The following is a 14,433-nucleotide window of genomic DNA, read 5'->3' on the forward strand; positions in this document are numbered from 1 at the left end:
GCGGGTGTGTTACTATTATTGATGATGAAGAGACTGTTCACATTTATAAATGAGACCGATTTTATTTGCAATTTTGCAGATCAAATCCGTGTGTATTGAACATAATTTAAAAATTAAGTAATATAAATTACTACTTCTTTGATTGTTAGGACATAGTTAAATATCGTGATTTCTTAGAGAAGGTTTTTCTACAAAATGCATGCTCAACATCTCTTTTATCGCGATATGAAATTGCTTGATTCTAACCGAATCTAAAGAAAACACGAGTCTGTAGTTTGCCTTAAACTGTTTCAGTTTATATTAGTGAAGTCGATAAAGTTGTGGTCGTGGGGTTGGGTTTGTGTTACTGGGGCTGACGTTTACATTAAATGAAATTTGGTTGTGATCGTCTCCGATTTCTTCTTACATCTTGAAATTGCATATGGAATGAGAAATTGCGAGATCTAGAATGTTTTGTAATATTTTTGTGGCGGATGTTATAATTGTGTAGAATACTACGATCGTGGAGTGTTAAATTCGCGATGGTTTGAATCGAGGTCTCGAAGTGTAAATTGTATGCATTTTGTGCTTAATTACCGTTTCAAGAAGATTGACGTCCGGTTGTTTGTTTGGTGGGACGTAGTGGCAAGCGGTGCCATTTTGCAATGTTTTGGTGTGTGTTATGTGACACGGTATGCGCAATTGCTAAATTTCCGAGTAACTCGAGTTTTCAAAACTATCAACTTTGAGCGGGTCCGTTTAACGACTATAGGGTGAAATTTCACAACGACGACATAGAAAACAATTTATTCCCTTCTTGTACGGAACCGATGAATAATTCTCCATAGAGCCGGGAACATCTTGTCGAAAGCAAGTAAAATCGCAAGAAACTCATTTCGGATAGAAACATCTTGGTTGTTAAAAATGCTGCTGCCAAAACATGTTACTTGAAGAAATGGAATAAGAAATGGTTGTGAGACTCGTAGTTATAGCATTGTTAAGAATTTCTCAGCAAATATTCATTGACTTGTTAGCCACGCCGCGTCGTTTCTAAAATTTGAGGCGCGGTGGTGGGTGAAAGTAAATAAAGAAGACAGTGACACGTCGTAGTAACCAACCTCAGCTTCATGTTCGAAACCCTAATGTCTCGGAAGATACTTATACTTTACAGAACCAACCAGCGTTTTAGAATACGTGCTGGGTAGTTTTTTTCACCTTTCTAAAATGTGTTAATGGCTTTCTTGTCAGAAAGAGCCACGGAACCTATAGTAACGGATTCATGTTATCACCCGCATGCACTCGGTAAAGCCTAATAAGACATCACTATTTCCACTAGCTGCTGAAGTTAATATCACGTGACGCTAAACACTCTTAAATAAGGACAGTTTCATAAAATTTATCGAATATATGCTTCGAAGCTGACAATGTATAATGACCGTATGATTGTTTTGAAAACTCGAACCAGAAGCTAGTAATCTAGTTTGCTTGGCCTAACGAATACTCATGTATCTGCCATTCCTTTCACTCTATGGTTTTGATACTCTAAATCAGTCGTCTTCAATCCGAATAAGAGATAACTGAAAACTGCAGTAAAACTTTTAGACAGATAGGTCACGTGTCTTTGCGCAAATAGTTCGGTGAAATTTGAGCAGTTTTTGTTCAATAACTTTTCTCGTGTGGGCTTGTATTCAAAGCAAATGTGACATTTTATTATTGGTTGTAGAGCTCTATAAAAGCCACAAATTTGTGAAAAGGTAAAAAAAAAAAAACAGAGAAAGAAGAGGAAAGATAATCATGTTTTTGTTTATTTAGATACGCAATTTAAAACGTTATTTTCCAAGGTCAGGATGGCCGAGCGGTCTAAGGCGCCAGACTCAAGGTATAAAAACCTTCCGTTATTATAACGGTATTGCGTATTCTGGTCTCCGAATGGAGGCGTGGGTTCGAATCCCACTTCTGACAATACTTTTGCGTACTTCTCTTCCCTTCTTGCGCACAATGGTACGTGTAAATTTTGTTTCTATTCGCCATCGAAGGTTGTTTGTAGAAACTGCTTATTTTGAGGTCAACTTGTTTTATTTCACGTTGTTCTTTTCTAATGCTTTTCTTCAAATTCGATGCTAACTTTATTTAAGTACTTTTGTCGCTATTAAGAAATGCTAATCGTTGGTTTGTCGATAGCCTAATGAATGATTGAAGATGGAAAAGTCAGTTTTGTGAGCTTACATCTAAAGCATTTGTGCCAGACGGAGTTAAGTGCTTTCTTCAAGGTCTGCTAAACAGCTACGATAAATAGTTTTATTGAACGCTTGAAATACGGTTTGTGAAATAAGACTTACAAGTTGATGAGCGGTTTGAAGATTGTTTCTGGAAACGTTTCAGCTAGTAGATTATTGGATTGTAGGATGGGTGCAAGACGATTAGACAGGAGAAGCTGGTCGGTCTGAAGTTATCTTGGTTATTTGTACCGAAATTGTTTTCGATATTACTGTTGCAATAGTCGTTTCTCACTAGAATGTGCAGTAGGCTGAAGTAAGGGGCACGTTACACGCATAAGATGGAATTATTTTGAAAGAAGATCGGTGGAATGTCTCAGGACTGCAACTAGGACTTCATCACCACCGTTTGATTTATTTCCAAGTGAATTGATGTTAATTTAAGATTTCGACGATTTAGTAGGGTCTGTCTATGTGAGTATTTGCGTGAGTTGAAATCGTAAAAAAGTGGTGCGCAGGGAATCGATAGTGGAAGGTATCAGTGTTGTCTTCGATATATCTGTCAAGTATATTGAGCGTAGTATTCCCCTAACGTAGAAGATGCGGATTAGGTGGAAAAAAGTGGCAAATATTTTGCGAAAAACTGAGATTATTCTTCGTGTTTGTGTGTGATCATGTTTTATAGGTTTATCAAAATAAATTGCCTTTTCTCTTTGCGAAGGTAATTTGGAATTACATTTTCTTGTGATCGGTGGAGTAAGAAAATAATTGCCAGTTTAAGTGCTTTTGTTCTTTAATGATATTGTTTTCTTTATTAATTTCATGTCGGAGAGAAGTGTCCGTGTGAGATTAATGGTTATTGTAAGTCGGCGTCTCTCTGAAACGTATTCTTTTATGCGTTTATGTAATATTTAAAGGTTTACGTTGTTCTTTTGGGGCTTTTAAAACTGCATCAGTGAAATTCGTCGGTAGTAGTTATCTAACGAACCAGGGAACGAGGTGACCTGTGTAGTGGGAATAGGAAACTTTCCAGGTTACTTTGAAATGGTTTACAGTCAGCCTTGTCGAAGTTGAATACTGGGTGGGTGCAAATACGTTGATCTATCGATGGGTTTATCTTTCAACTTCCCGAAAACGAGGTTATGATCACCTCCGATGTTTACACGTACTGTAAACAATCGGCACAGCGGCAATAAATGACTAGATGTGATAACGAGGAATAATAAATTTTCTGAGCGGGTGTGTTACTATTATTGATGATGAAGAGACTGTTCACATTTATAAATGAGACCGATTTTATTTGCAATTTTGCAGATCAAATCCGTGTGTATTGAACATAATTTAAAAATTAAGTAATATAAATTACTACTTCTTTGATTGTTAGGACATAGTTAAATATCGTGATTTCTTAGAGAAGGTTTTTCTACAAAATGCATGCTCAACATCTCTTTTATCGCGATATGAAATTGCTTGATTCTAACCGAATCTAAAGAAAACACGAGTCTGTAGTTTGCCTTAAACTGTTTCAGTTTATATTAGTGAAGTCGATAAAGTTGTGGTCGTGGGGTTGGGTTTGTGTTACTGGGGCTGACGTTTACATTAAATGAAATTTGGTTGTGATCGTCTCCGATTTCTTCTTACATCTTGAAATTGCATATGGAATGAGAAATTGCGAGATCTAGAATGTTTTGTAATATTTTGTGGCGGATGTTATAATTGTGTAGAATACTACGATCGTGGAGTGTTAAATTCGCGATGGTTTGAATCGAGGTCTCGAAGTGTAAATTGTATGCATTTTGTGCTTAATTACCGTTTCAAGAAGATTGACGTCCGGTTGTTTGTTTGGTGGGACGTAGTGGCAAGCGGTGCCATTTTGCAATGTTTTGGTGTGTGTTATGTGACACGGTATGCGCAATTGCTAAATTTCCGAGTAACTCGAGTTTTCAAAACTATCAACTTTGAGCGGGTCCGTTTAACGACTATAGGGTGAAATTTCACAACGACGACATAGAAAACAATTTATTCCCTTCTTGTACGGAACCGATGAATAATTCTCCATAGAGCCGGGAACATCTTGTCGAAAGCAAGTAAAATCGCAAGAAACTCATTTCGGATAGAAACATCTTGGTTGTTAAAAATGCTGCTGCCAAAACATGTTACTTGAAGAAATGGAATAAGAAATGGTTGTGAGACTCGTAGTTATAGCATTGTTAAGAATTTCTCAGCAAATATTCATTGACTTGTTAGCCACGCCGCGTCGTTTCTAAAATTTGAGGCGCGGTGGTGGGTGAAAGTAAATAAAGAAGACAGTGACACGTCGTAGTAACCAACCTCAGCTTCATGTTCGAAACCCTAATGTCTCGGAAGATACTTATACTTTACAGAACCAACCAGCGTTTTAGAATACGTGCTGGGTAGTTTTTTTCACCTTTCTAAAATGTGTTAATGGCTTTCTTGTCAGAAAGAGCCACGGAACCTATAGTAACGGATTCATGTTATCACCCGCATGCACTCGGTAAAGCCTAATAAGACATCACTATTTCCACTAGCTGCTGAAGTTAATATCACGTGACGCTAAACACTCTTAAATAAGGACAGTTTCATAAAATTTATCGAATATATGCTTCGAAGCTGACAATGTATAATGACCGTATGATTGTTTTGAAAACTCGAACCAGAAGCTAGTAATCTAGTTTGCTTGGCCTAACGAATACTCATGTATCTGCCATTCCTTTCACTCTATGGTTTTGATACTCTAAATCAGTCGTCTTCAATCCGAATAAGAGATAACTGAAAACTGCAGTAAAACTTTTAGACAGATAGGTCACGTGTCTTTGCGCAAATAGTTCGGTGAAATTTGAGCAGTTTTTGTTCAATAACTTTTCTCGTGTGGGCTTGTATTCAAAGCAAATGTGACATTTTATTATTGGTTGTAGAGCTCTATAAAAGCCACAAATTTGTGAAAAGGTAAAAAAAAAAAAACAGAGAAAGAAGAGGAAAGATAATCATGTTTTTGTTTATTTAGATACGCAATTTAAAACTTTATTTTCCAAGGTCAGGATGGCCGAGCGGTCTAAGGCGCCAGACTCAAGGTATAAAAAACCTTCCGTTATTATAACGGTATTGCGTATTCTGGTCTCCGAATGGAGGCGTGGGTTCGAATCCCACTTCTGACAATACTTTTGCGTACTTCTCTTCCCTTCTTGCGCACAATGGTACGTGTAAATTTTGTTTCTATTCGCCATCGAAGGTTGTTTGTAGAAACTGCTTATTTTGAGGTCAACTTGTTTTATTTCACGTTGTTCTTTTCTAATGCTTTTCTTCAAATTCGATGCTAACTTTATTTAAGTACTTTTGTCGCTATTAAGAAATGCTAATCGTTGGTTTGTCGATAGCCTAATGAATGATTGAAGATGGAAAAGTCAGTTTTGTGAGCTTACATCTAAAGCATTTGTGCCAGACGGAGTTAAGTGCTTTCTTCAAGGTCTGCTAAACAGCTACGATAAATAGTTTTATTGAACGCTTGAAATACGGTTTGTGAAATAAGACTTACAAGTTGATGAGCGGTTTGAAGATTGTTTCTGGAAACGTTTCAGCTAGTAGATTATTGGATTGTAGGATGGGTGCAAGACGATTAGACAGGAGAAGCTGGTCGGTCTGAAGTTATCTTGGTTATTTGTACCGAAATTGTTTTCGATATTACTGTTGCAATAGTCGTTTCTCACTAGAATGTGCAGTAGGCTGAAGTAAGGGGCACGTTACACGCATAAGATGGAATTATTTTGAAAGAAGATCGGTGGAATGTCTCAGGACTGCAACTAGGACTTCATCACCACCGTTTGATTTATTTCCAAGTGAATTGATGTTAATTTAAGATTTCGACGATTTAGTAGGGTCTGTCTATGTGAGTATTTGCGTGAGTTGAAATCGTAAAAAAGTGGTGCGCAGGGAATCGATAGTGGAAGGTATCAGTGTTGTCTTCGATATATCTGTCAAGTATATTGAGCGTAGTATTCCCTAACGTAGAAGATGCGGATTAGGTGGAAAAAGTGGCAAATATTTTGCGAAAACTGAGATTATTCTTCGTGTTTGTGTGTGATCATGTTTTATAGGTTTATCAAAATAAATTGCCTTTTCTCTTTGCGAAGGTAATTTGGAATTACATTTTCTTGTGATCGGTGGAGTAAGAAAATAATTGCCAGTTTAAGTGCTTTTGTTCTTTAATGATATTGTTTTCTTTATTAATTTCATGTCGGAGAGAAGTGTCCGTGTGAGATTAATGGTTATTGTAAGTCGGCGTCTCTCTGAAACGTATTCTTTTATGCGTTTATGTAATATTTAAAGGTTTACGTTGTTCTTTTGGGGCTTTTAAAACTGCATCAGTGAAATTCGTCGGTAGTAGTTATCTAACGAACCAGGGAACGAGGTGACCTGTGTAGTGGGAATAGGAAACTTTCCAGGTTACTTTGAAATGGTTTACAGTCAGCCTTGTCGAAGTTGAATACTGGGTGGGTGCAAATACGTTGATCTATCGATGGGTTTATCTTTCAACTTCCCGAAAACGAGGTTATGATCACCTCCGATGTTTACACGTACTGTAAACAATCGGCACAGCGGCAATAAATGACTAGATGTGATAACGAGGAATAATAAATTTTCTGAGCGGGTGTGTTACTATTATTGATGATGAAGAGACTGTTCACATTTATAAATGAGACCGATTTTATTTGCAATTTTGCAGATCAAATCCGTGTGTATTGAACATAATTTAAAAATTAAGTAATATAAATTACTACTTCTTTGATTGTTAGGACATAGTTAAATATCGTGATTTCTTAGAGAAGGTTTTTCTACAAAATGCATGCTCAACATCTCTTTTATCGCGATATGAAATTGCTTGATTCTAACCGAATCTAAAGAAAACACGAGTCTGTAGTTTGCCTTAAACTGTTTCAGTTTATATTAGTGAAGTCGATAAAGTTGTGGTCGTGGGGTTGGGTTTGTGTTACTGGGGCTGACGTTTACATTAAATGAAATTTGGTTGTGATCGTCTCCGATTTCTTCTTACATCTTGAAATTGCATATGGAATGAGAAATTGCGAGATCTAGAATGTTTTGTAATATTTTTGTGGCGGATGTTATAATTGTGTAGAATACTACGATCGTGGAGTGTTAAATTCGCGATGGTTTGAATCGAGGTCTCGAAGTGTAAATTGTATGCATTTTGTGCTTAATTACCGTTTCAAGAAGATTGACGTCCGGTTGTTTGTTTGGTGGGACGTAGTGGCAAGCGGTGCCATTTTGCAATGTTTTGGTGTGTGTTATGTGACACGGTATGCGCAATTGCTAAATTTCCGAGTAACTCGAGTTTTCAAAACTATCAACTTTGAGCGGGTCCGTTTAACGACTATAGGGTGAAATTTCACAACGACGACATAGAAAACAATTTATTCCCTTCTTGTACGGAACCGATGAATAATTCTCCATAGAGCCGGGAACATCTTGTCGAAAGCAAGTAAAATCGCAAGAAACTCATTTCGGATAGAAACATCTTGGTTGTTAAAAATGCTGCTGCCAAAACATGTTACTTGAAGAAATGGAATAAGAAATGGTTGTGAGACTCGTAGTTATAGCATTGTTAAGAATTTCTCAGCAAATATTCATTGACTTGTTAGCCACGCCGCGTCGTTTCTAAAATTTGAGGCGCGGTGGTGGGTGAAAGTAAATAAAGAAGACAGTGACACGTCGTAGTAACCAACCTCAGCTTCATGTTCGAAACCCTAATGTCTCGGAAGATACTTATACTTTACAGAACCAACCAGCGTTTTAGAATACGTGCTGGGTAGTTTTTTTCACCTTTCTAAAATGTGTTAATGGCTTTCTTGTCAGAAAGAGCCACGGAACCTATAGTAACGGATTCATGTTATCACCCGCATGCACTCGGTAAAGCCTAATAAGACATCACTATTTCCACTAGCTGCTGAAGTTAATATCACGTGACGCTAAACACTCTTAAATAAGGACAGTTTCATAAAATTTATCGAATATATGCTTCGAAGCTGACAATGTATAATGACCGTATGATTGTTTTGAAAACTCGAACCAGAAGCTAGTAATCTAGTTTGCTTGGCCTAACGAATACTCATGTATCTGCCATTCCTTTCACTCTATGGTTTTGATACTCTAAATCAGTCGTCTTCAATCCGAATAAGAGATAACTGAAAACTGCAGTAAAACTTTTAGACAGATAGGTCACGTGTCTTTGCGCAAATAGTTCGGTGAAATTTGAGCAGTTTTTGTTCAATAACTTTTCTCGTGTGGGCTTGTATTCAAAGCAAATGTGACATTTTATTATTGGTTGTAGAGCTCTATAAAAGCCACAAATTTGTGAAAAGGTAAAAAAAAAAAACAGAGAAAGAAGAGGAAAGATAATCATGTTTTTGTTTATTTAGATACGCAATTTAAAACGTTATTTTCCAAGGTCAGGATGGCCGAGCGGTCTAAGGCGCCAGACTCAAGGTATAAAAAACCTTCCGTTATTATAACGGTATTGCGTATTCTGGTCTCCGAATGGAGGCGTGGGTTCGAATCCCACTTCTGACAATACTTTTGCGTACTTCTCTTCCCTTCTTGCGCACAATGGTACGTGTAAATTTTGTTTCTATTCGCCATCGAAGGTTGTTTGTAGAAACTGCTTATTTTGAGGTCAACTTGTTTTATTTCACGTTGTTCTTTTCTAATGCTTTTCTTCAAATTCGATGCTAACTTTATTTAAGTACTTTTGTCGCTATTAAGAAATGCTAATCGTTGGTTTGTCGATAGCCTAATGAATGATTGAAGATGGAAAAGTCAGTTTTGTGAGCTTACATCTAAAGCATTTGTGCCAGACGGAGTTAAGTGCTTTCTTCAAGGTCTGCTAAACAGCTACGATAAATAGTTTTTTATTGAACGCTTGAAATACGGTTTGTGAAATAAGACTTACAAGTTGATGAGCGGTTTGAAGATTGTTTCTGGAAACGTTTCAGCTAGTAGATTATTGGATTGTAGGATGGGTGCAAGACGATTAGACAGGAGAAGCTGGTCGGTCTGAAGTTATCTTGGTTATTTGTACCGAAATTGTTTTCGATATTACTGTTGCAATAGTCGTTTCTCACTAGAATGTGCAGTAGGCTGAAGTAAGGGGCACGTTACACGCATAAGATGGAATTATTTTGAAAGAAGATCGGTGGAATGTCTCAGGACTGCAACTAGGACTTCATCACCACCGTTTGATTTATTTCCAAGTGAATTGATGTTAATTTAAGATTTCGACGAGTTAGTAGGGTCTGTCTATGTGAGTATTTGCGTGAGTTGAAATCGTAAAAAAGTGGTGCGCAGGGAATCGATAGTGGAAGGTATCAGTGTTGTCTTCGATATATCTGTCAAGTATATTGAGCGTAGTATTCCCCTAACGTAGAAGATGCGGATTAGGTGGAAAAAAGTGGCAAATATTTTGCGAAAAACTGAGATTATTCTTCGTGTTTGTGTGTGATCATGTTTTATAGGTTTATCAAAATAAATTGCCTTTTCTCTTTGCGAAGGTAATTTGGAATTACATTTTCTTGTGATCGGTGGAGTAAGAAAATAATTGCCAGTTTAAGTGCTTTTGTTCTTTAATGATATTGTTTTCTTTATTAATTTCATGTCGGAGAGAAGTGTCCGTGTGAGATTAATGGTTATTGTAAGTCGGCGTCTCTCTGAAACGTATTCTTTTTATGCGTTTATGTAATATTTAAAGGTTTACGTTGTTCTTTTTGGGGCTTTTTAAAACTGCATCAGTGAAATTCGTCGGTAGTAGTTATCTAACGAACCAGGGAACGAGGTGACCTGTGTAGTGGGAATAGGAAACTTTCCAGGTTACTTTGAAATGGTTTACAGTCAGCCTTGTCGAAGTTGAATACTGGGTGGGTGCAAATACGTTGATCTATCGATGGGTTTATCTTTCAACTTCCCGAAAACGAGGTTATGATCACCTCCGATGTTTACACGTACTGTAAACAATCGGCACAGCGGCAATAAATGACTAGATGTGATAACGAGGAATAATAAATTTTCTGAGCGGGTGTGTTACTATTATTGATGATGAAGAGACTGTTCACATTTATAAATGAGACCGATTTTATTTGCAATTTTGCAGATCAAATCCGTGTGTATTGAACATAATTTAAAAATTAAGTAATATAAATTACTACTTCTTTGATTGTTAGGACATAGTTAAATATCGTGATTTCTTAGAGAAGGTTTTTCTACAAAATGCATGCTCAACATCTCTTTTATCGCGATATGAAATTGCTTGATTCTAACCGAATCTAAAGAAAACACGAGTCTGTAGTTTGCCTTAAACTGTTTCAGTTTATATTAGTGAAGTCGATAAAGTTGTGGTCGTGGGGTTGGGTTTGTGTTACTGGGGCTGACGTTTACATTAAATGAAATTTGGTTGTGATCGTCTCCGATTTCTTCTTACATCTTGAAATTGCATATGGAATGAGAAATTGCGAGATCTAGAATGTTTTGTAATATTTTTGTGGCGGATGTTATAATTGTGTAGAATACTACGATCGTGGAGTGTTAAATTCGCGATGGTTTGAATCGAGGTCTCGAAGTGTAAATTGTATGCATTTTGTGCTTAATTACCGTTTCAAGAAGATTGACGTCCGGTTGTTTGTTTGGTGGGACGTAGTGGCAAGCGGTGCCATTTTGCAATGTTTTGGTGTGTGTTATGTGACACGGTATGCGCAATTGCTAAATTTCCGAGTAACTCGAGTTTTCAAAACTATCAACTTTGAGCGGGTCCGTTTAACGACTATAGGGTGAAATTTCACAACGACGACATAGAAAACAATTTATTCCCTTCTTGTACGGAACCGATGAATAATTCTCCATAGAGCCGGGAACATCTTGTCGAAAGCAAGTAAAATCGCAAGAAACTCATTTCGGATAGAAACATCTTGGTTGTTAAAAAATGCTGCTGCCAAAACATGTTACTTGAAGAAATGGAATAAGAAATGGTTGTGAGACTCGTAGTTATAGCATTGTTAAGAATTTCTCAGCAAATATTCATTGACTTGTTAGCCACGCCGCGTCGTTTCTAAAATTTGAGGCGCGGTGGTGGGTGAAAGTAAATAAAGAAGACAGTGACACGTCGTAGTAACCAACCTCAGCTTCATGTTCGAAACCCTAATGTCTCGGAAGATACTTATACTTTACAGAACCAACCAGCGTTTTAGAATACGTGCTGGGTAGTTTTTTTCACCTTTCTAAAATGTGTTAATGGCTTTCTTGTCAGAAAGAGCCACGGAACCTATAGTAACGGATTCATGTTATCACCCGCATGCACTCGGTAAAGCCTAATAAGACATCACTATTTCCACTAGCTGCTGAAGTTAATATCACGTGACGCTAAACACTCTTAAATAAGGACAGTTTCATAAAATTTATCGAATATATGCTTCGAAGCTGACAATGTATAATGACCGTATGATTGTTTTGAAAACTCGAACCAGAAGCTAGTAATCTAGTTTGCTTGGCCTAACGAATACTCATGTATCTGCCATTCCTTTCACTCTATGGTTTTGATACTCTAAATCAGTCGTCTTCAATCCGAATAAGAGATAACTGAAAACTGCAGTAAAACTTTTAGACAGATAGGTCACGTGTCTTTGCGCAAATAGTTCGGTGAAATTTGAGCAGTTTTTGTTCAATAACTTTTCTCGTGTGGGCTTGTATTCAAAGCAAATGTGACATTTTATTATTGGTTGTAGAGCTCTATAAAAGCCACAAATTTGTGAAAAGGTAAAAAAAAAAAAAACAGAGAAAGAAGAGGAAAGATAATCATGTTTTTGTTTATTTAGATACGCAATTTAAAACGTTATTTTCCAAGGTCAGGATGGCCGAGCGGTCTAAGGCGCCAGACTCAAGGTATAAAAAACCTTCCGTTATTATAACGGTATTGCGTATTCTGGTCTCCGAATGGAGGCGTGGGTTCGAATCCCACTTCTGACAATACTTTTGCGTACTTCTCTTCCCTTCTTGCGCACAATGGTACGTGTAAATTTTGTTTCTATTCGCCATCGAAGGTTGTTTGTAGAAACTGCTTATTTTGAGGTCAACTTGTTTTATTTCACGTTGTTCTTTTCTAATGCTTTTCTTCAAATTCGATGCTAACTTTATTTAAGTACTTTTGTCGCTATTAAGAAATGCTAATCGTTGGTTTGTCGATAGCCTAATGAATGATTGAAGATGGAAAAGTCAGTTTTGTGAGCTTACATCTAAAGCATTTGTGCCAGACGGAGTTAAGTGCTTTCTTCAAGGTCTGCTAAACAGCTACGATAAATAGTTTTATTGAACGCTTGAAATACGGTTTGTGAAATAAGACTTACAAGTTGATGAGCGGTTTGAAGATTGTTTCTGGAAACGTTTCAGCTAGTAGATTATTGGATTGTAGGATGGGTGCAAGACGATTAGACAGGAGAAGCTGGTCGGTCTGAAGTTATCTTGGTTATTTGTACCGAAATTGTTTTCGATATTACTGTTGCAATAGTCGTTTCTCACTAGAATGTGCAGTAGGCTGAAGTAAGGGGCACGTTACACGCATAAGATGGAATTATTTTGAAAGAAGATCGGTGGAATGTCTCAGGACTGCAACTAGGACTTCATCACCACCGTTTGATTTATTTCCAAGTGAATTGATGTTAATTTAAGATTTCGACGATTTAGTAGGGTCTGTCTATGTGAGTATTTGCGTGAGTTGAAATCGTAAAAAAGTGGTGCGCAGGGAATCGATAGTGGAAGGTATCAGTGTTGTCTTCGATATATCTGTCAAGTATATTGAGCGTAGTATTCCCTAACGTAGAAGATGCGGATTAGGTGGAAAAAGTGGCAAATATTTTGCGAAAACTGAGATTATTCTTCGTGTTTGTGTGTGATCATGTTTTATAGGTTTATCAAAATAAATTGCCTTTTCTCTTTGCGAAGGTAATTTGGAATTACATTTTCTTGTGATCGGTGGAGTAAGAAAATAATTGCCAGTTTAAGTGCTTTTGTTCTTTAATGATATTGTTTTCTTTATTAATTTCATGTCGGAGAGAAGTGTCCGTGTGAGATTAATGGTTATTGTAAGTCGGCGTCTCTCTGAAACGTATTCTTTTATGCGTTTATGTAATATTTAAAGGTTTACGTTGTTCTTTTGGGGCTTTTAAAACTGCATCAGTGAAATTCGTCGGTAGTAGTTATCTAACGAACCAGGGAACGAGGTGACCTGTGTAGTGGGAATAGGAAACTTTCCAGGTTACTTTGAAATGGTTTACAGTCAGCCTTGTCGAAGTTGAATACTGGGTGGGTGCAAATACGTTGATCTATCGATGGGTTTATCTTTCAACTTCCCGAAAACGAGGTTATGATCACCTCCGATGTTTACACGTACTGTAAACAATCGGCACAGCGGCAATAAATGACTAGATGTGATAACGAGGAATAATAAATTTTCTGAGCGGGTGTGTTACTATTATTGATGATGAAGAGACTGTTCACATTTATAAATGAGACCGATTTTATTTGCAATTTTGCAGATCAAATCCGTGTGTATTGAACATAATTTAAAAATTAAGTAATATAAATTACTACTTCTTTGATTGTTAGGACATAGTTAAATATCGTGATTTCTTAGAGAAGGTTTTTCTACAAAATGCATGCTCAACATCTCTTTTATCGCGATATGAAATTGCTTGATTCTAACCGAATCTAAAGAAAACACGAGTCTGTAGTTTGCCTTAAACTGTTTCAGTTTATATTAGTGAAGTCGATAAAGTTGTGGTCGTGGGGTTGGGTTTGTGTTACTGGGGCTGACGTTTACATTAAATGAAATTTGGTTGTGATCGTCTCCGATTTCTTCTTACATCTTGAAATTGCATATGGAATGAGAAATTGCGAGATCTAGAATGTTTTGTAATATTTTTGTGGCGGATGTTATAATTGTGTAGAATACTACGATCGTGGAGTGTTAAATTCGCGATGGTTTGAATCGAGGTCTCGAAGTGTAAATTGTATGCATTTTGTGCTTAATTACCGTTTCAAGAAGATTGACGTCCGGTTGTTTGTTTGGTGGGACGTAGTGGCAAGCGGTGCCATTTTGCAATGTTTTGGTGTGTGTTATGTGACACGGTATGCGCAATTGCTAAATTTCCGAGTAACTCGAGTTTTC

General features: G+C 37.1%; 4 non-coding genes across 4 annotated transcripts; all 4 read left to right on the plus strand.

Moving 5' to 3' along the window:
• Positions 1 to 1,820: 1,820 nt before the first annotated feature.
• On the plus strand, positions 1,821 to 1,941 carry TRNAL-CAA (transfer RNA leucine (anticodon CAA)). Its single transcript has 2 exons — positions 1,821 to 1,858; positions 1,896 to 1,941. It is a non-coding gene; the product is annotated as a tRNA-Leu (tRNA).
• Positions 1,942 to 5,249: 3,308 nt separating this feature from the next.
• On the plus strand, positions 5,250 to 5,371 carry TRNAL-CAA (transfer RNA leucine (anticodon CAA)). Its single transcript has 2 exons — positions 5,250 to 5,287; positions 5,326 to 5,371. It is a non-coding gene; the product is annotated as a tRNA-Leu (tRNA).
• Positions 5,372 to 8,676: 3,305 nt separating this feature from the next.
• TRNAL-CAA (transfer RNA leucine (anticodon CAA)) lies at positions 8,677 to 8,798 on the plus strand. Its single transcript has 2 exons — positions 8,677 to 8,714; positions 8,753 to 8,798. It is a non-coding gene; the product is annotated as a tRNA-Leu (tRNA).
• Positions 8,799 to 12,114: 3,316 nt separating this feature from the next.
• Positions 12,115 to 12,236, plus strand: TRNAL-CAA (transfer RNA leucine (anticodon CAA)). The gene is made up of 2 exons: positions 12,115 to 12,152; positions 12,191 to 12,236. It is a non-coding gene; the product is annotated as a tRNA-Leu (tRNA).
• The last annotated feature ends 2,197 nt before the right edge of the window (positions 12,237 to 14,433 follow it).

This window comes from Tachypleus tridentatus, unplaced genomic scaffold (genome assembly GCF_004210375.1).
Source record: "Tachypleus tridentatus isolate NWPU-2018 unplaced genomic scaffold, ASM421037v1 Hic_cluster_2, whole genome shotgun sequence".
NCBI classification, from domain to species: domain Eukaryota; kingdom Metazoa; phylum Arthropoda; class Merostomata; order Xiphosura; family Limulidae; genus Tachypleus; species Tachypleus tridentatus.